The sequence below is a fragment of the Hylobates moloch genome, unplaced genomic scaffold (genome assembly GCF_009828535.3).
Source record: "Hylobates moloch isolate HMO894 unplaced genomic scaffold, HMol_V3 SCAFFOLD_2, whole genome shotgun sequence".
Lineage (NCBI taxonomy): Eukaryota > Metazoa > Chordata > Mammalia > Primates > Hylobatidae > Hylobates > Hylobates moloch.
This window is the reverse complement of record NW_026652277.1, coordinates 8,215,632-8,236,024: the sequence shown is the minus strand read 5'-3', so window position 1 is coordinate 8,236,024 and position 20,393 is coordinate 8,215,632. Positions and strand designations below refer to the sequence as shown.

The 20,393-nt window shown below is 38.1% G+C and overlaps 1 pseudogene; it reads left to right on the top strand.

Moving 5' to 3' along the window:
• Positions 1-2,875: 2,875 nt before the first annotated feature.
• LOC116474508 (keratin, type II cytoskeletal 8-like) overlaps positions 2,876-20,393 on the top strand; it is a 44,587-nt pseudogene continuing 27,069 nt past the window's right edge.

Genomic DNA, 20,393 nt, shown 5'->3' with positions numbered 1-20,393 from the left:
AAAAATGTGCTGCAGATGAACCTCAGGTACGCCATTTAATTGAAAAAGAAGAGCACAAGAATAATCAATTTTTTCCTCTTAAATGATTAACAAAATCATTGAAAGAATGAGTACCTACACACTTCTGATGGGCAATATGATATAGTACAAAATTATACAGGACCAAGTATTATGAGACCTGAATTCTGGTCCCAATTCTGCCATGAAAAAAACTGTTGAGGACATTGGGTAAGGCATGTGGTCCTTCTGGAACTCACTTTCTTCATCTGTGAGATGAGAATATTGCCTGAGGTAAGCTCTAAGTTTTCTTCCAGTTCAGATTCTATTGTTCTTTTTTTAAGGCTAAAACAGCTATTTTTGAATATAGAAATAACTCCAAGATTTGTCTTTCCATTTTCCAATTTATAGAACAAGATAACAGGAAAGAATACCACTAGTGATACTGCAAATATTAGGTCTGTTCTTCTTATTTAGAAAGGGAATCTCAGACTGAGCTTAAACTAAACCTGTTATTGAAAGACATTCCTGAGTTTCTGAGTACACTTGGAGAAATAATAAAATGGCAAAGAATAAAAACTCTGTTTGCATAATGGCTGAGGAGACTCTTGCAGGATGATTCTTCCTTGGGGAGAATAGAATCATCATGAAAGCACACTTAGCCCAATTACAAAGCCTTAGTTTTAGAGGAGCAAGTGATTCTGACACAGCTTAGTGTCTGGTGCTTGGATTTCCCTGCCATCTTTGCCCCTGTAAGACCCATAGTCAACCAATGGAATGTAGGATCTCAAGTAGAGAGAGGCATCCCATAGCATTGTGTGGTTTAAGCCCATTGAGAACATAAGTAGATCTGCAGGGGTAGAGAAAGGGCAGGACTTGGTTGAACTGAGTGCCTGGAAGCCATATCTAGGCAGCCAACTGTCACGTTGAAACCCAGCCTTGGTACACAACAGTATACACCGACTTATTCTACCAAGAGTTTAATTGGTGAAATAAAGCATCTATAAGTAAGCACAACTGAAAGTATGTGATGGTTAAGTTCAGAGTTTATAAATAAAATTTTTAAGAGGGCCAGGGTGTTCACTGGTGAGGTCTGTAGCTGTAGATCGTAACTGTAGCAGTGCCAGAGACCCAGTGAGCAAGATGTGCCCAGCCAAGGGACAGACTGAAGCTGAATTAAAGTAACCAATCTCCTGACTCCAAGGGAAGGGACACAGATGAGTTATGTTGTGTGTGCAGATGCAATGTCCCCAGGAACTTCTCGTTATGGGGGGCAAGTGGGGAAGGGGAGAGGAGGTAATTGGTGCAGGGATTTTTTAAGGAAATAGGAATACAATCCAACAAAATTCAGGTTGTAGTTGTGATTTTGCTTCAATTCGCAATATTGCCATAAGACTATCAGTTTCACAGAAGAAACCATAGAGAAAAAGCTACAGCCCTTAATCAAATCCACTGTGTAGGTATTGGAAAGAGGGAGGCATGATTCATGCTAGTAAAGACTTGAAAGAAGATTACAGAATGTCTTTTCTATTTCTCAGATGAGGAAACATTGAATGCTAGCAATTCCCTTGCCTCTGTTTAGAACCTGAGGACACTCTTAACCTTATTCTTTCTCCCCAAATTTTGCCTCTACCCATCTATAGCATCCAATATAATGGTATTTGAATTTTTTTCTCTCGCAAATGGTAAACACAACTGTCTCCCATTCAATTAGTATTTGGGGTATTGAGGATTTGGGATAAACTTAGTCCCTAAATTCAAAACTATTCTAAATCGTCTATTTTGAGGGAAAAAAATCAATGACTGCAAAATATAGTTACAGACCTATTTATTATATTTACAGAGTAAAGAATCAGAGAAAACCCACTGTGCTTGCTTAGAAGGAAAATTAAATCATAAAATTAGGATTGTCGTCCATACAGCTGTTCTGTTGTTTTAGAACTATAGCTTCTGTGTGTGTGTGTGCGTGCGTGTGTATGTGTGTGTGTGTCCGCGTGTGTATGTGTGTGTGTGTGTGTCCCTCTTTTGCTCTCTCCACATCCTTCCACCCTCCCATTCTTTTATTCTCCTATATTCTATGTTTCTCTAGGAAAGTCTTTTCCTAATATCACCTGGTCACACTAAAGACGACTTCTCAAAGATTCTGAGGCATCTGCGTGGCCCAGGCTACCTCTTTCATCCCTGCACTAAGTCACCTGGTTGCAAGAAACCCTCTGTCCTCAGGACCTGGAGTAAAAGTGCAACCTAAATGTTTCCCCTCCTGCAGGGCCGTCTGAGATTCCCCCAGCCAGATGTCACCAATCCTTTCTCTCATTCATTCCTTTGTATTTTATTCAATATTTTTTCCCAACAAATATTTTCAGTCCAACTGTTTATGAGATGAAATGGAAAGCACTCCGTGGTTTTCTTGTGGCTGTCACCACGGTCTACTCTATTGTCCCGGCTGGCCTTTACTGAGGTGCTACTGTGTGCCAGGAACTGGGCTGGGCACTTCATGTACATTCATTTATTTCATCTTCACAACAAATCTGTGAAGCCTGGGTGTTATTCACTTTAAATAGATAAGCAAACAAGCTCAGAAGGATTAAGCAGCACCATAGTAAATAGAAGAGTGTGTCTGACTCCAACACCTGTTATTTTTCTAGTACATAAAATAGATAACATCAGAGCTACTCTGATTGAAGCAAGATTGTGGAATCCAGAAACCACACAGATTACCATCCCTTACTCCTGAGGAAACCATGTCCTTTCTGGATTTCACAATTTGAAACAATTTTACTACTATACTCCTTTAATCCCTGCATAATTCGAATTTCCTCAAAGACAAGAACAATACCTTATTAATTACACTAATTTCAACAGCACTTTGCCCTGTGCCATGGATATGAAGGGTGTTCAGCAGAGACAAGCTGAATTCCTCAGCACTCCATCACATGCAACATTATGCCAGAGAACAGCCAGCATCCTCTATGAATTCCCACAGCCACCAAGTTTCATCATTGCTGTCTATGAGCACAAGAAAACTCTCCTTCAAGTAAGATGTTAGGACATAACTTTCTTGGAGTAGGGCTTCACATCATTATGGATTGCCAGGGGGTAAGTCCCTACAGGAATCTTTGTAATTATTCCAATAAATGGAATGTAGGAAGAGCTCATTTCTACTACTGCTATTTTGTAGTCATCTGGAAGGCCAGTGAGCACATAGTCATGCTCCACTAATACCTATTAGGGAAAGCCAAGCTGGCATAAGAAAAATAGCTATCAGGATAAGAGACAAAGGAAAAATTCTACCTGAATGGTTTTTGGAGTTTGGGAGAGTGTCTGAAGCCAGCTTGTGTAGGGCAGACATCTGGTTTCAGGCATCACATAATCCAGTTGTTGTCACGGGGCAGAGTAGACAACATCAGAGACTCTAATCTCCCTGGGGAACATACCCAGGGATGTGTTCTGAAGATGGTAAGAGGCAGAAGTACAAGAAGCTTCTACGAATGAACAGGTTTGGGAAATGTTGCCTCCTTCATCTTCTCTTTGACATTCTCAATGCATTTTAAAGATTTTAAGTCCAAGAAGTCTCACCCGTATTTACCAAATTTCCTTAACCACAGACACATTTTTCGAGGAACACCAATTGCCACCTTGCAGAACACAGGCTGCTTCCATGGGACTCATTTTGACGACTGTTAAGTAGCAAAATGCCACTCTTTAGTTATGGCTACACTTTTGTCATTGCTATCAGTCTGGGAACATGGAAGCAGGCACAGGTCTAGTTGAGGCTTGGTGTGAGGCCAGAGTAACCTAAGACTGGGATGGGTAAACTGTGGCCCACAGGCCAAATCCAGGCTGCCTCATGGCATCATAAATGAAGTTTCATTGGAAAACACCCATGTCCAAGCATACTGACTACATCTATTTCAGTGCTACATTGGCAGAGCTGAGTAGTTGTGACAGAGATCATAAAACCTGCAAAGCCCTAAAAGAAGTGAATATCTATCCCTACACAGAAAATGGTTGGCACTCTAGGTATCTAGATGTCAGGTCTAGGATATCTCATTCCTATTTAAATCATGTTACACAAAAAAATTGAATTTTAAAAACCATGCTATGAACCTATTCTATCTTCTCTTTCTTAACTTCAAACTCTTGCACATATTTACTTTTTGCCATATTTCCAATGTGAGATCCCACACACAAGTACTATGAAAATACTGGCTCTTACAACTCACAGATTTAGCCTAAATAAATGACCCAATTCATATCATCTTCTTCTCCCTTTTCCTATGTCTACTTTTGCTGAGATCTTATTCTCCTTATTTCTAGTTAATATCCCTTACTCCCTAAGGCTTTTTAGTTCAAAGGAATATTCTAGAGAAACCTAGTGATTTCCACCAGACTTGACACAAATAAGACCCTTTGCAGTGCCCTCCGCCAATATGAAATGTGTGCTCCAAAGCCGCTTTCTTGATATGGGGAGAGAACGGCATGATAATGTCAGCCCAATGTTAGCACTACTTGCCCACTCTCTATTTAAATGTGCTGAGGCAAGACTTTAGCAAAATAAATACAAGTTGAATCCTAATGATGTTTTTTTCAATAGATCTCTTGGGACCATCTTTCTGTAGAAGAGAGTCCCAGGACGAGGCTGTTCCTTTAAGGAAGTACATGTATTGTACTTTCTTTTTCCAATATTCAAAATTAAGCCCCTCCAAATGGCTTACAAACCGAAGTTTATAACCTCAGCCTACACAAGTTCAGTGCAAAAAGATCTACAGCCTGCAGGCAGAGCAAGGAAGCTCTTTAAAGATGAATCATTTTCATAAATGAGTGCAGAGGGAGGTCAGGCCAGGGGACAGGGAAGGTTACGTGTGTGCCTGAGATAAGGCCTCATCCATCCTCCTCTTACTGTCAGGCCTTGATGGGTGAACATTGCGTTGAGCTCCCATAAAACATGTTGTTTGCAGAAAACTTGCAGATGGTTCATAAAAAAGTCCAAACTGTTACCATGAAATTTATCTCCCACTGTGGGATCTGTTTATAATAGAAATGAAGGATCTCAAATAGAAATTAAGTATCTCAGACTGACTTATATTGGCTGGGAGGATTGAAAAATTCAACCTGCTTTCCAATCATCGCACTAAAAATGTCAAAGTATTTGTATTGATGACATCTTGACAAGATACGAGTATGTTCAAAAGAAAAATAATGTCCATTGTGTGCACAGTCCTTATCCCTGGGGTAAGAATAGGCTAGGTGAGATTTTATGGGGAGAATTTAATCAGACAACTGAACTCTTCATCACATTTTATTTCTGAAGAGTGTCAAGGATCTGTTATTTACAATTTTTCCATCTGTATGGTCAAAGTGAAAAGGGCATCTCAATTTTTTTAAGTTGTTAAAAGATGTTTATTATCTCAAAGCCAAAAAGAGATTGGGGGCAGCGGTAATATTGGCCATAATTTGAGCTATCTCCATACAGAAATTGAAGGGGGGCATGCTGGGACAATTCATGTAGATAATTCAGACCCTAAAGCTTCTAGAACTTGAAATAAAGAGATAAGTGAGGAAGATGCACTAAATTTTGCTTGTCTTTGTTTTCCCAGAATTGTGCTTATAATTGACTCAATTTATCACATCACATACACATGCACCTGTATGGTGGTGTGAAGTTACTGAAAAGATTTGTAGTCATAAATTTTAAATTGATGAACTTTAGCATCTACATGGAAGAATATTATGCAGAAAACAATTTATAGAATCCGAGCATGTTCTAGCTGGAGGGACCTTGGATAGGACATAGCTCAGGATCTCAACCCCCAACCACAGACAAGAAAGACAAAAGTCTGCAAAAATAAGGAGGACTCACAAGTGCTTCTTCTACTGTGACAGTAGTTGTGATCCAGGTCTTCATTCCACCCGAACTCCTCTTCTCCATTCCTTCTCACCAGGGTGGATGTGTAAGGTCAGAGTACAGCGTGGGCTGAGAAGCACTGTATCTAATGCAATACCTTCAATTTAAATGAGACCTGGCTTTAAAAAATAGTAGCAAGTCAGAGATGTCCCACTTCAGTACCTTCTTTCTCCTACTTTTTACCTGCCTCCAATCCTGCACCTCAGACACTCAAGCCACTCTTAGAGGAATCACTGTGGCCTTCCCTCATAAAAGGTCCTGTGTACTCTACCCAAAAAGTATTCAACTCCTCCTCATTTAATTTAAAATTAGCACTTTATATCCACACTCTTCCCCTCTCTCACTGTCAAGAAAAGATGTGAATAACAGACAAACAGAGAGCCAAATCATGAGTGAACTCCCATTCACAATTGCTTCAAAGAGAATAAAATACCTAGGAATCCAACTTACGAGGGATGTGAAGGACCTCTTCAAGGAGAACTACAAACCACTGCTCAATGAAATAAAAGAGGATACAAACAAATGGAAGAACATTCCATGCTCATGGGTTGGAAGAATCAATATCGTGAAAATGGCCATACTGCCCAAGGTAATTTATAGATTCAATGCCATCCCCATCAAGCTACCAGTGACTTTCTTCACAGAATTGGAAAAAACTACTTTAAAGTTCATATGGAACCAAAAAAGAGCCCGCATCGCCAAGTCAATCCTAAGCCAAAAGAACAAAGCTGGAGGCATCACGCTACCTGACTTTAAACTATACTACAAGGCTACAGTAACCAAAACAGCATGATACTGGTACCACAACAGAGACATAGATCAATGGAACAGAACAGAGCCCTCAGAAATGATGCCGCATAGCTACAACTATCTGATCTTTGACAAATCTGACAAAAACAAGAAATGGGGAAAGGATTCCCTATTTAATAAATGGTGCTGGGAAAACTGGCTAGCCATATGTAGAAAGCTGCAACTGGATCCCTTCCTTACAGCTTATACAAAAATTAATTCAAGATGGATTAAAGACTTATATGTTAGACCTAAAACCATTAAAATCCTACAAGAAAACCTAGGCAATACCATTCAGGACATAGGCGTGGGCAAGGACTTGATGTCTAAAACACCAAAAGCAATGGCAACAAAAGCCAAAATCGACAAATGGGATCTCATTAAACTAAAGAGCTTCTGCACAGCAAAAGAAACTATCATCAGAGTGAACAGGCAACCTACAGAATGGGAGAAAATTTTTGCAACCTACTCATCTGACAAAGGGCTAATATCCAGAATCTACAATGAACTCAAACAAATTTACAAGAAAAAAACAAACAACCCCATCAAAAAGTGGGCAGAGGACATGAACAGACACTTCTCAAAAGAAGACATTTATGCAGCCAAAAAACACATGAAGAAATGCTCATCATCACTGGCCATCAGAGAAATGCAAATCAAAACCACAGTGAGATACCATCTCACACCAGTTAGAATGGCCATCATTAAAAAATCAGGAAACAACAGGTGCTGGAGAGGATGTGGAGAAATAGGAACACTTTTACACTGTTGGTGGGACTGTAAACTAGTTCAACCATTGTGGAAGTCAGTGTGGCGATTCCTCAGGGATCTCGAACTAGAAATACCATTTGACCCAGCCATCTCATTACTGGGTATATACCCAAAGGACTATAAATCATGCTGCTATAAAGACACATGCACACGTATGTTTATTGCGGCACTATTCACAATAGCAAAGAGTTGGAACCAACCCAAATGTCCAACAACGATAGACTGGATTAAGAAAATGTGGCACATATACACCATGGAATACTATGCAGCCATAAAAAATGATGAGTTCGTGTCCTTTGTAGGGACATGGATGAAACTGGAAAACATCATTCTCAGTAAACTATCGCAAGGACAAAAAACCAAACACCGCATGTTCTCACTCATAGGTGGGAATTGAACAATGAGAACTCATGGACACAGGAAGGGGAACATCACACTCCGGGGACTGTTGTGGGGTGGGGGGAGGGGGAAGGGACAGCATTAGGAGATACACCTAATGCTAAATGACGAGTTAATAGGTGCAGGAAATCAACATGGCACATGGATACATATGTAACAAACCTGCACATTGTGCACATGTACCCTAAAACCCTAAAGTATAATAAAAAAAAAAGAAAAAAAAAAAAAGAAAAGATGTGAAATAGTTTGGCTCAGTGTCCCCACCCACATCTCATCTCTAATTGTAATCCCCAGTGTTGGAGGAGGGACCTGGTGGGAAGTCACTGGGTCATGGGGGCAGTTTCTAATGGTCTAGCACCACCCCCCTAGCGCTGTCTGGTGATGGAGTTCTCACGAAATCTGGTTGTTTAAAAGGTGTAGCATTATCCAACAATGGGCACACACAAAAAAAGGTGTGGAGCACCTCTCTTCATTCCTCTCTTCCTCCTGCTCTGGCATGTGAAGTGCCAACTTCCCCTTCGCCTTCTGCCATGACTGAAGCTGGGCAGATGCTACCATGCTTCTTGTACAGCCTGCAGAACGATGAGCCAATTAAACCCTTTTTCTTCGTAAATTACCCAGTCTCAGTTATTTCTTTATAGCAGTGTGAGAACAGACTAAGACAAGACGTCTAAGGACTGAATAGTTCTAAGACTTAATGTTGCCCTGTTTGTGATAATAGCAAGTCAAAGTGGGTAGATAATTCCAGTCAAGTATGTTGTTCAAACAAAATGGATTTTTAACAATGGAGTTTTAGGCATCATGACAAGCAGAAGAAGAGTATATTTGGAAATAAGGTGGTGTTATGGACTGAATGTATGTGACCCCCCCCAAAATTCATATGTTGAACCCCTAGCCTCCATAATGGGAGGGTATTAGGAGGTTGGACCTTTGGAAGGTAATTAGGTCATGAGAGTGGAGGCCTCATGATGGGATTAGTGTCCTTATAAGATGAGATACCAGAGAGCTTGGCCCTTCTCTCTGCTCTCCACCATATGAGGATACAGCAAGAAGGCAGCCATCTGCAAACCAGGAAGAGGGCCCTTGCTAGATGCAGGATCTGCCAACACTTTGATTATGGATTTCCAGGCTCCACAACTGTAAGAAATAAACATTTGTTGTTTAGCCCTCCAAGTTTAGGGTAATCTGGTATAGCAGCACTAACTGACTTAGACAGGGAGCTTCTCAGCACTTTAGGGACCCATTTACAAATATAGCTTTCCACATATTTTTGTCAGTTCTTGTTTTATATTTCAGGTGTTGAAGTTAAGTAGTAGCTTACAATTTAAAATATTGGGTTGGAGGAATTTAGCAAATGTCATGCCCCTAAGGTTATTTAATTAATATTCTCTGAAGTAGACAGCTTGAATATAAATAATATGCTAAGAGGCATTGTCTATACTATTGGACCATTGTTATTTGCAGTGTTAAATCAAGAAATAGAAATGACTTCATCTGCCCTTTACTCTTCTCTACTGTTCTAGCAGGATTCTATGATGTCTCAGACAAGTAAACTACTATCTTAATCCCAAAGACTTCAATGAAAAGATTCACCCCTGTCTTTTCCTCTCATTTCAATATTTAATATCACTTGCCATCATGGAATGCTTTCCAGTCTAAACCCTTCCCATGACAAGGTTTTAATAGTTACTAAGCACCACGGAAGGCCTTGATGTACTCATTTAATAAACAAAAATCATTTGAGCAATTTCAACATCTAAACAGTATATTAAATAGTAGAGATAAGGTGTCTCATGCATGTAGCCTACAACCAAACAAAGAAATGAAAAGGCAAATGTAACTACTCTTGTAAGTCATGGTATATATAATAGTTAAAACTTATACAATGCTGATTATCATAACAAAAACTACTATGCGAAGAAGTTTACTAAAAATAACTAATTTACTCCTACAACACTATAGAGTGTTAATATCCCTATTTTATAGATGAGAAAACTAAGACTTAGGTTAAGTTACTTACTCAAGGACACAGAAAGTGGAAGAGCTCAGAGTTTATCAGTTAAGTGAAATTTTAAGTTTTCTAAAATATTTTCAGTATTTCTCACTTCCGTGACCTCATGGAACCAGTAACCCTTATTTAAAAGAAATGAAATATATTCTACATGTGAATGTGCCAAGCAAGTGTCTCCATTTGTTATCAAACTATCTTGGTCTTAGTTCAACTTCCAGAATGATAGTTTTAGAAAAATAAAGTTAAGAAGATCACTAAACTGGATTATAGTACCACTATACCAAGCACCTTTGTGTTTTGCCAGTCAAGCTTTAGTGTTGAATTGTTAATATACTAATCTTCTTTGACCTAAAAGAAAACCATCAAAAAAAAAAAAAAATCTCAAAAAGATACTCTTTCCTGCTCAACCCAATGCGCCATGAGTTATATTTCCTCCCATGGTCACCAGTAGGCACCAGACCTAACATTCCTGAAATTTTTTGCTCATTTAGAATTATTTGGATAAAATTGGTTTAAGTGACTCTTTGTGCCCCTTTACTTATCATTCTCAGGCTTTTGTTGAAAACCAGTTATTCAGTGCAAAGCAGAGTAGAAAACAGAGGAATAAGCCTTATGCCTACCTTGCCCTCAAACTGTTGTATAGTCAATAAAGGAGATAAGATAGATACATAAATAAAAAAGGATAAAGTAAAAAGTGGGAGTAGCCGTAAGAGAATAAAACTTCCAATCTGGAGAGGATCAAATGAGGCTGCGTGGGAAAGAGGCTTTTGAGTTAGACCTTGGAAGTGAAAAAAAAAAAAAGAATGCACATTCTATTAAAGTTTAAGAAAGCAAAGAGAATATTTGATGTACAGAGAGAACAAAAAGCTGTTTGATTTAACCAAAAAGGTACGTTGTATAAGATCTTATGACTGTCACACAAAGGCATTTGAATTTCGTTTTCTTAGAGGATGGAATTCGTGAAGGGATTTTTAACAGGAGGGGCAAACATTAAAGTCTTGGTTTAGTATGATTGGTTCATCCCGAGCCAGCTCTCAACACTTCTTGGAACAAGAACATATTCAATTCATATTTGAAGACTTGTTTAGTGTATACATGTTGTTGAGAGGAGAGACTGTTAGGGCAATTCAAGTGACATTTTATAAGAGCCTAAACTAGGAAGCAGAAGTGCAGCGGAGTAACAGATGAGAATAATTTTGTAAAGACATAGTTGATATAATTTGACATCAGATATCAAGATGATGGAGAAGAATGGGAAAGAATCAAATATAAATTCACCACTATCATGAGGATAGTAGTAACATTATTCAAAGTACGAAATAATAGATATATTATTTCTAATTACTCGATAAATTTGTAAATATTGTTCTTAACCTTCTTGATCACAATTTGCACATATATTCCACCTGTAATAAAACATCATATGATACAATGAGCTGAAATAGAGGCAAAGATGGCAGGACATGTTTTGCCAAGGACATTTTTACAGATCAGTATTAAAATTCGCCAGTGGTTAAGGATAATGATTTGTGGAATGAGGTAGAGAAAAAGCTTACAGAACTATCAGCTTATTATTCAGAAAAATCACTTTGCTTTAGCAAGTTGCAATCATGCTATTGAGAAAAAATAAACGAAAAAAAGTAAAAAAGATTGTTAAAACAATATAAGAAGATTGGGTAATTAGACTTAATTCTAGCCTAAGAATCATATATTCTAGAAGAATGTGGGAAATATAATTTCAAACAAAGATAACCTAGTCAAGATGGACTAAAGGCATTCAAATTTCCTTCTCACCTAAAACAATAAAAAAACTTGACAAAATATATGAAATAATGGTCTATGAGCCCTTGGATATAGGAAAATAAAGGGCAATTATTATCAAAATATGGGGAACAAATAAAACAAGCCTTAAAATTGTCCAAGCTTACTTCCTCGAAAGAGTTTGCAGTCCACAGGGGAGCAAAGGGTAACTCAGATCAAATCTGGTATATTCCACGAGTTGTGAAGATGGAATTGAGGGGAGTCAAGGCAGCTAGTATTTGAAGGATAAAGCATCAAATAGGAGACAGCTACACACAGAGCGAATGCCAGGATCTACAGTGTTCCCCTCTGACATTCAACTTAGTTCTGATCAGCTTATGCATGTGAAGTCCAGGAAAATAACCACCTGAAAGGATCAGGAGGTCACAGTGCCTGGCACTCACCCAAGGCTGGGAATAGTGTCTATTTCCAAGAGCCAGATTGTAAATCCTCGAGATTCACAGGGCCCTCAGTAAAGTATACAAATCGATCTTTCCTCAGTAGTGGAGAAGAATTAGTCCTAGAGTAAGCACTGCTCCAGTTCACCTACCAAATCTGAAAAACAAGACCCAAAAACTATCGACCTGTTTCTAAGTAACTTGTCTACATCCCAGAACAAAGCTTAAGAATAACCCTAGAAAAGAAAAATATCCAACACCTAATAAGGTGAGATTCACAATGTCTGGCATTCAATCAAAAAGTATCAGGCATGCAAAGAACACAGGAAAAAGCCATCAATCAGACCCATAACAGACACAGATATTAAAACTAGTAGCCGACAAGGACATTAAAACCATTGTTACAAATCAATTTCATTCATTCCAAAAGTTAAATAGAAAGGTGAACGGTATAGAAAAGACTCAAGGCCAGCTACTAGAAATGAAAAATCAATGTGTGTGAGAAGGAAATCTCACTAGATGAGATTAATGGCAGATTAGATATTATGGAAGAAAAAAGTAATAAACTCTATAACATAACAATAGAAACTGTCCAAAATAAAACATATACAGAAAAAAAAAATTTTTTAAAAGATGTATCACTAAGATCAATATATATATATATAATATATATATATATATATATATATAAATATATATATATATATATAAGTCTCCAAAAGAGAAGAAGGGGAAGAAAATTAATTGAAGAAATAATGGCCGAAATTTTTGCACATTTAACGAAAACTATAAACCCATAGATTGAAGAAGGTTAACAAATCCCAGATATTAGGAACATGTAGAAAACCACACCAAGGCACATGTATCAAATTGTTCAAAACCAGTGCTGAAGAGAAAACCATTAAAACAGCCAGAGGAAAAAAGACACATTACATACAAAAAAAAAAAAATGAACAAAGATACAGGTGGCAGCAGATTTCTTCTCAGAAACAATCCAGGTAAGAAGACACACTTTGAAATATTGAAAGAAAAACAAAATTGTCAAAGTAGAATTATTCACCAAACAAAAAAAAATACCTCTCAAAAGCAAAGATAAAATGAATTCGTCTGCAGCAGACCCACATTACATGAAATGTTGTCCTTCAGACAGAAGGAAAATAAAACCAGATGGAAATATAAATATATACAAGAGAATCTAGAGTACTGGAAAGATTAACACTAGGGCAGGTATATAAGATTTTTTTCTTATTATTTAAATTTCTATCAAAGATAATCAACTAGTTAAGCAAAAATAATATAAATGTAGCATAATAAACATAAAATACTATACAATTATAGCATAACGATGAAGGAGGGAGAAACAGAAGTCTGCTATTGTAGCATTCTTATACTTATATATGTGGAGTGGTACATGATTACTTAAAGATAGACTTCAATAAGTTAAAGATGCATACAATAAATCCTAAAGCAACTACTGAACAAGCACAAATAAAGATATATGGTCATACGTCCACAAGGGAGATAAAATAGAATCATAAAAACTATTTAATTAACCCAAAAGAAGGCAGAACAGGTGAAGAGAGAGAGAGGGAGAACAGATGGGACACATAGAAAATAAATTGCAAGGTAATGTATTTCAACCTAATCATATCAATAATAACATTAAATGCAAGTAGTGTAAATGTCCAATCTAAAGGCAGATATTATAAGGTTAAATAAAAAACAAGACCTAACTGTGTGCTGCTTACTTTAAATATAGATAAGAAGTAAAAGGGTTGAAAAAGATATTTTATTCCAACAGTAATAAAATGAAATCTGGCTATATTAATATCAGACAAAGTGGATTTCAGAGAAAAGAATATTACTGGGGATAAAGAAGGTAATTTCATAATGATAAAGGGATCAATTACTAAGAGGTCATAAAAATCCTAAATATTTATGCAGCTGAAAACAAGCAAAAATGGATAGAATTGCAAGGAGAAACAGACAAATCCATAAGTAAGAGAGTGACTAATTGTTAACAACATTCATTCAATAAAAATATATTAAAATCCCCCAAACACAAGACATTGTGCCAGATGCGAAGGAGACTACAAATGACTTTAGACTCCTCAGTTACATAACAAAAAATTTGTGTAATAATCTCTACTCACTCTTCCAATTCTTCTATGATTTTATTTTTTACAAGTTCATAAATCCTTATCAAAATAATAATAATAATTAATACCTCTCAAATTTGGCATGATCTAGGTGCCCAGGTGTGATACTCAGTTTTATGTATCAGCTTTCCTGGGCTACAGGATGCCCAGATAGCTGGTTAAACATTATTTCTGGATGTGTCTACAAAGGTGTTTCCAGAAGAGATTACCATTTGAATTGGTGGACTCAGTACAGCAGATTACCCTCACCAATGTGGGTAGGCATCATCCAAGGGATTTAGCTTTTGAATAAGACAAAAAAAAAATAGAGAAAGGGAAGATATTCTCTTTCTCTCTCTCTCTCTCTCCCTCTCTCCTCCTCCCTCTGGACTGCTTGAGCTGCGGGATCAATCTCCTGCCCTCATGTTTCTTAGGCCTTCAGACCCAGACTGGAATCTATACTATAGTCTCCAGCTCTCAGGCCTTCAAACTACATCACCAGATTTCCTAGGTCTCCAACTTGCAGATGGCAGATCTTGGGACTTCTGAGCCTCCATAATCATGTGAGTTGATATCTCGTAATATATTCTAATGGTTCTGCTTCTCTGGAGAACCGTAATACACCAGGATACAAAATTCAAAGTACCAGATTTCTTTGCCTTAAATCTCTTTTGAATGTAGGGAGCTACAAGTCAATAACAATGAACAAAAACAGGGCCATGTGGTAAGTACCCTAACATGGGTATGTTAAAAGACCCAACTATGCCTAGGGAGGGGAGGTAAAACTACAGAGAAAAGGTGGCATAACCTGAATGTGGAGTTTGAGGGGAACCCCTCCCCTTGGAAGAGGACCCTGGGGGAAAGAAGGGCAGCATCTCCAGAGCTCAGGAGCACCATAGAATATTCAGCAAATGTCAAGAATCCAAGTCCATCTTGGAAACTGGTGTACAAAGAAGGTTGAATTTCCAACAGGATCACCCATTCAATCATGAAGAGATTTCCAAGTCATGCGAAACAACTGTTTTTCCAATCCATAGGTAATGGGGAACAATGAAAGGGTTTATTTTTATTATAAACATAATTTGTGCATTTATGAGAAATATTAAGTATAAAGTAATAGTTTCCCTTACCTGTCTACTCAAACTTCCTCCTCTCATGACAGAATTTTAAGCAGAGGAGTAATGAGCATTTATTACATTAGCATTTTAAACATATCACTATGGTAGCCACATAGGTGGAGAGGAAAATCAAAACTGGAAACATACTTGGGGTTGTAAAATCGAGAGAGTCCCTGAATGCAAAAGGATTAAAATCCATTAGAGGATACAGGGCCTATTCAGATAAGTCATTTTGCAGGATATCAGAGGAGATTGTTTGCATATCAGAAATGACATTCAGCCAGGTTTGGTGGCTTACACCTGTAATCCTAGCACTTTGGGAGGCCAAGGTGAGAGGATTGCTTGAGCCTAGGAGTTCAAGACCAGCCTGGGCTGCATAGTAAAACTCCATCTCTACAAAATTAAATTAAATTAAATTGAATTGAATTAAATTAGCTGAGTGTGGTGGTATGCACCTGTAGTCTCACCTACTCAGGAGGCTGAGCTGGGACAATCATTTGAGCCAGGGAGGTCGAGGCTGCAATGAGCCATGATTGTGCCACTGCAGTCCAGCCTGGGTGACAAAGCAAGACCCTGTGTCAAAAAAAGATTAAAAAGGAAGAAAGGAAGAGAGAAAGAAAGAGGAAGGAAGGAAGGAAGGAAAAAGAAAGAAAGAAAAGAAGAAAGAAGAAAGAGAGAAAGAAAGAAAAGAAGAAGGAAGGAAAGAAAGAGAAAGAAAGGAAGGACATTCAAGACATGTTCAAATGCTGAAATGGGAGAAAGAGTATTTTAGTTGAAAGGACTGGCATAAGAAATGATACAGAACAAGGAAAGTGCCACACATGTCTCAAAAGCAGCAACCACTCCAGTGGGGCTTGAATAAAGGGTCCTGGCTGGGCCATAATGAGAAAGAAGGCTGGGAAGGGGAATAGGAGGAAGTCCACAAAGAGCTTCAAACAGCAGTCTAAGCTGTAGGAATCCCTTGACCATGTCTGACCAGGAGATAGGACCTGTGATTTAGGATGGGTTAGAAAGGAGGAGAAGGGAGCCTGGTTACGAAACCACTCATTAATGAAGAACCAAGTTAACATGGTAGCACTAGGAGCACACAGGTGCAAAAGATGTTATGGAAGCAATGCGTTGGGGGAGGCGGAAGAAAAGTTGTAGAATTTCTGGAAAGCTAGAGAGCCTCAGGCTCCAAACTATTTAGGCCCTTTTCGAGTTTCCTCTTGTTATCCATGAATTCCAGACTGGAGTTAGTAATCTGGGCTTATTCATGCCAACATGTCCCATAAAGATAGAAAAGAAGATACACACATTCACAAATAGACATATACACAGATATAAAGATACACAGATAGACTGATACCGAGGTACATCAACTCATAGATTCAGGTACAATGTATAATTGGAAGGATACCTGTTTGTTATTCCAGATCTCAACTGTGCTTCGCAAAGAGCGAGAAAATGTTCCAAAGTTTGGTTCCAAACATTTCTAAAAACTGGGTGATAGGTCAGAGAGTAAGTGGGAAGAGCAGGAGTTCTCACTTTTTCCAAACCAGTTCTCCCATTTCTCTACCACATAACATTACCAGTATAACAGGTTTGCCGGTTGATTGAACATAAAGGCACTCCTACTCCTTCCCAAAATGCCCCAAATCTGTTTAAGTGCACACAGGACCCTTAAATTTTAAGCTGTCTTCCTAAATACACACAAACAGTGCAGTGAGTGATATTACACTTGTTGAGTCAACCATGCTAGGGCTTTGAGCCTGGGTGAAGTTCCAGGTATTTCAAAACCTCAGGCTCAGGCCACTTAAACTAGCCCTAAGGCTTTTATAAGAGCTATAATCCCCAGCTAAACATAAGCAGCAAGAACTTGATTTTGCACATTTCATGAATGCTGATCACAAGTTAAGTCACCGGGTTCTGGGTGATGCAATGACTCTTGAATAACTAGGTAGCTGCTTTGGGTATGTTAGTTAATGCTACATGATAACATAGTAATAACAATTAACTCAATCACATTCTAAAGGAAGTGCTGTAAGGATCCTACACTGTGGTTTAGAAAGCAGAGGTAATTACAGCTCTACCCTATAATTTCATGGTTTATCTAGCCCTATAAGCATGCCACTTGATGAGAACAAAAGAGGTGCTATGCAACTTTCATTGAGAAACCAGGGAGCCTTGTGAAACACTGAAGATTTACCCATAAAAATCTGAATTTTTAACTTGAAACAAGAAAGTTAAGATCTTATCCATCCCAGTTTTAATTAGACAGATAAACGGATGTGAAAAGAAAAGAAATAATGCAATTGGCAATTAAACCTCATCTATGAATAAAATTCTTTGTTCTCCAAATGTGGTTTAGAATTGAGTGAACAGCTTCCTGTTTAGAGACTCCCATACCGGAAGGCAGAGAAATGCCCTGTGTTCCAGTGGCCTCTGTCCCATGGTATCTGGCTATCCGCCAAAACAACTACTTCTCCTGTTCTGCATTTCTCACACAATGATGAAATGTCTTGACTCTAGACTTACAACCTGGGTTTGCAATCTACCTCCTTGCCAGCTCTATTATGTTAAATAAATGACTTACCGCATCAACCTCATGTTCCGCACCTGTAAATTGGGACTAATAATTTATTTGAAAGATTATTGGAAAAGCATGTAAAAATGCTTTGTAAAATCTAAATACTAAAAATAAAAATTATCACTGTGCCATATATGTGTTACCTGATACATTATGAGGGTGGAAATGCAACATATTATAGAAGAAACACTAAAATGTTTGTAATTAGAAGTTTGTGCAAATGAAAACACATATGTAATACTTTCTAAACCAGCATATTTTTTAAATGTGCTACTATCCCTACTAAAGTAGCAGCATTTCAGTTGGATAGTAATGTAGGTTCTATTAAGCAAGTCATATGAAGAAAGAGTTGCATAGCTAAGCACAAAAATATTATGTAGTCAACCATGGTTACTGCCTAGATGATGAAACAAAATACGCCCAAACTGAAATAAAAACATCACTAGTGTTGTGTTCTATAATAACCTTTCATATCCCAGGAAAGGAAGTTAAATAGCATTCTCTCACTGGTCTTAAAATATTTGTCCATCAGGTGGAAATATTGGTAATAATGTATGGAATACTTTCTGAATGTCATTTCCTGTTATAAAGAGACAAAACTAAGCCTTGATGTCCACTTTCCCCAAACATCTGACCAAAAAAAAAAAAAAGATGTTTTAAGTTTATTAACGGAAACATGAAATGAAAACTTGCAATAAAGAAAATAATGAGAGTTATCTGGGGCTGAGACCCTTTAGAAATTCTCTTAGGTCATTGGAGACAGTACCACTCTCTGCTCAGTCCTGACTCCAAACTGCACCTCTCCCACTTCTAAGCCGACTTGGATGAAAACCAGCCCCACTTTAGGGTTGACTGTGTAAGACCCTATATTGTCATTCCACGGCATGTTTAAGTCCTTCTAATGGATTAGGTCAGGATGGTATCCTCATAATTTAGTGTTGTGAATAGTACAAATAAAGGCTTCAATGACATCTAATCAGAACACTTTCTTTCTCTTCTCTAAGACCCTTATTCCACAGAGGTCCAGATTTCCCCAGCCTGTCAGTCATTACAACGCCAAGCTGTCTTAGCGCATTTGAAAGCCATTGAGTAGCTAATTTGCCAATATAGATTTAAAAGAGATGAGACAGCTTATGGTTGTGGTCTCTCTCTAGCTTCTCCCACACAAAGAAGTCTGGAGCACATGGGGGATTTCTTTTGCTGAAGGCAGACCATTGTTTAAACATTGATTGCCTCTTTTTCCTATCATTCACTTTTTCTCTCTCCCTGTACACGGCCACCACCAGACACAGATTTCATTCATGGCCCATCGGCTGAAAGTTACCTGCTCAACACACTGATAAATGAGCCATTTATAGGTCAGAGCGATGGGAGAAAAAAAATAACTCATATATATTAACTAAGCCTTGAGTGAATTTTTCTCATCTACTCAAAAGACTTACAAGCTTTTTATTATGCCAATGAACTCTGGCATATACAACAGAAAATGAACTAACTTGTGTTAAAGTAATTTCATAATGCAAAAGAAAAAAAAACCTATGCAAATGCAGGGCACTTGAGAAATCTATGGCACATCTCATTTGGGACTAAAGAGACCCTGGAACAATTTTTCCCAGGCTACTTTACACAGAGCAAGTGCCCGGTGATTCTGGTCCAGGGACGAAGAACAGATTTTAGAATCAGACCTAAGGGCAAATCCTTACTTGAGTACTTACCAATGATCTTGGAAAACTTACTTAATTTCTCTGGGCCTCAATTCCCTGTTTGGGAAATGGGACGCTATTACCTACCACACAGGGTTGTATTCTGTGAAAATCAGAAGCAGAGGTTGTTTTTCTCATAGTAAACAACACAGAAAGAGCAATGATAATATTAAACATGTATATAATATTGATATGGTTTGGCTCTGTGTCCTCACCCAAATCTCATCCCGAATTGTAATCTCCATGTGTCAAAGGAGGGACCTGGTGGGAGGTGATTGGATCATGGAGGCGGTTTCCCCCACGCCGTTCTAATGACAGTGAGGGAGTTCTCGCGAGATCTGATGGATTTAAAAGTGGCAATTGCCCTTGCACTCTCTCTCTCTCTCCTGACACCTTGTGAAAAAGGTGCCTGCTTCCCCTTTGCTTTCTGCCATGATTGCAAATTTCCTGAGGCCTCCCCAGCCATGAGTAAGCGTGAATAAATTAAATCTCTTTTCTTTATAAATTACCCAATCTCAGGTAGTTCTTTATAGCACTGTGAAAATGAACTAATACAAATATTAACAATGTGCCATGAAGCATTCTATAATGAAATTGAGGCACAGAGAGATAAAGTGATTTGCCCATGGTCACACAGATAATAAGTGTTGAATCTAGATTAAGACCCAGGCAGTTTGGCTGCATAGTCTGTGGTGCTAATCATCACACTCTAAAATGAATATTTTCTAAGTCCAGGAATCTATTATATTGTAGCCCTCATGAATATAAAAAACAGAAAAACATTTGAATGAACCT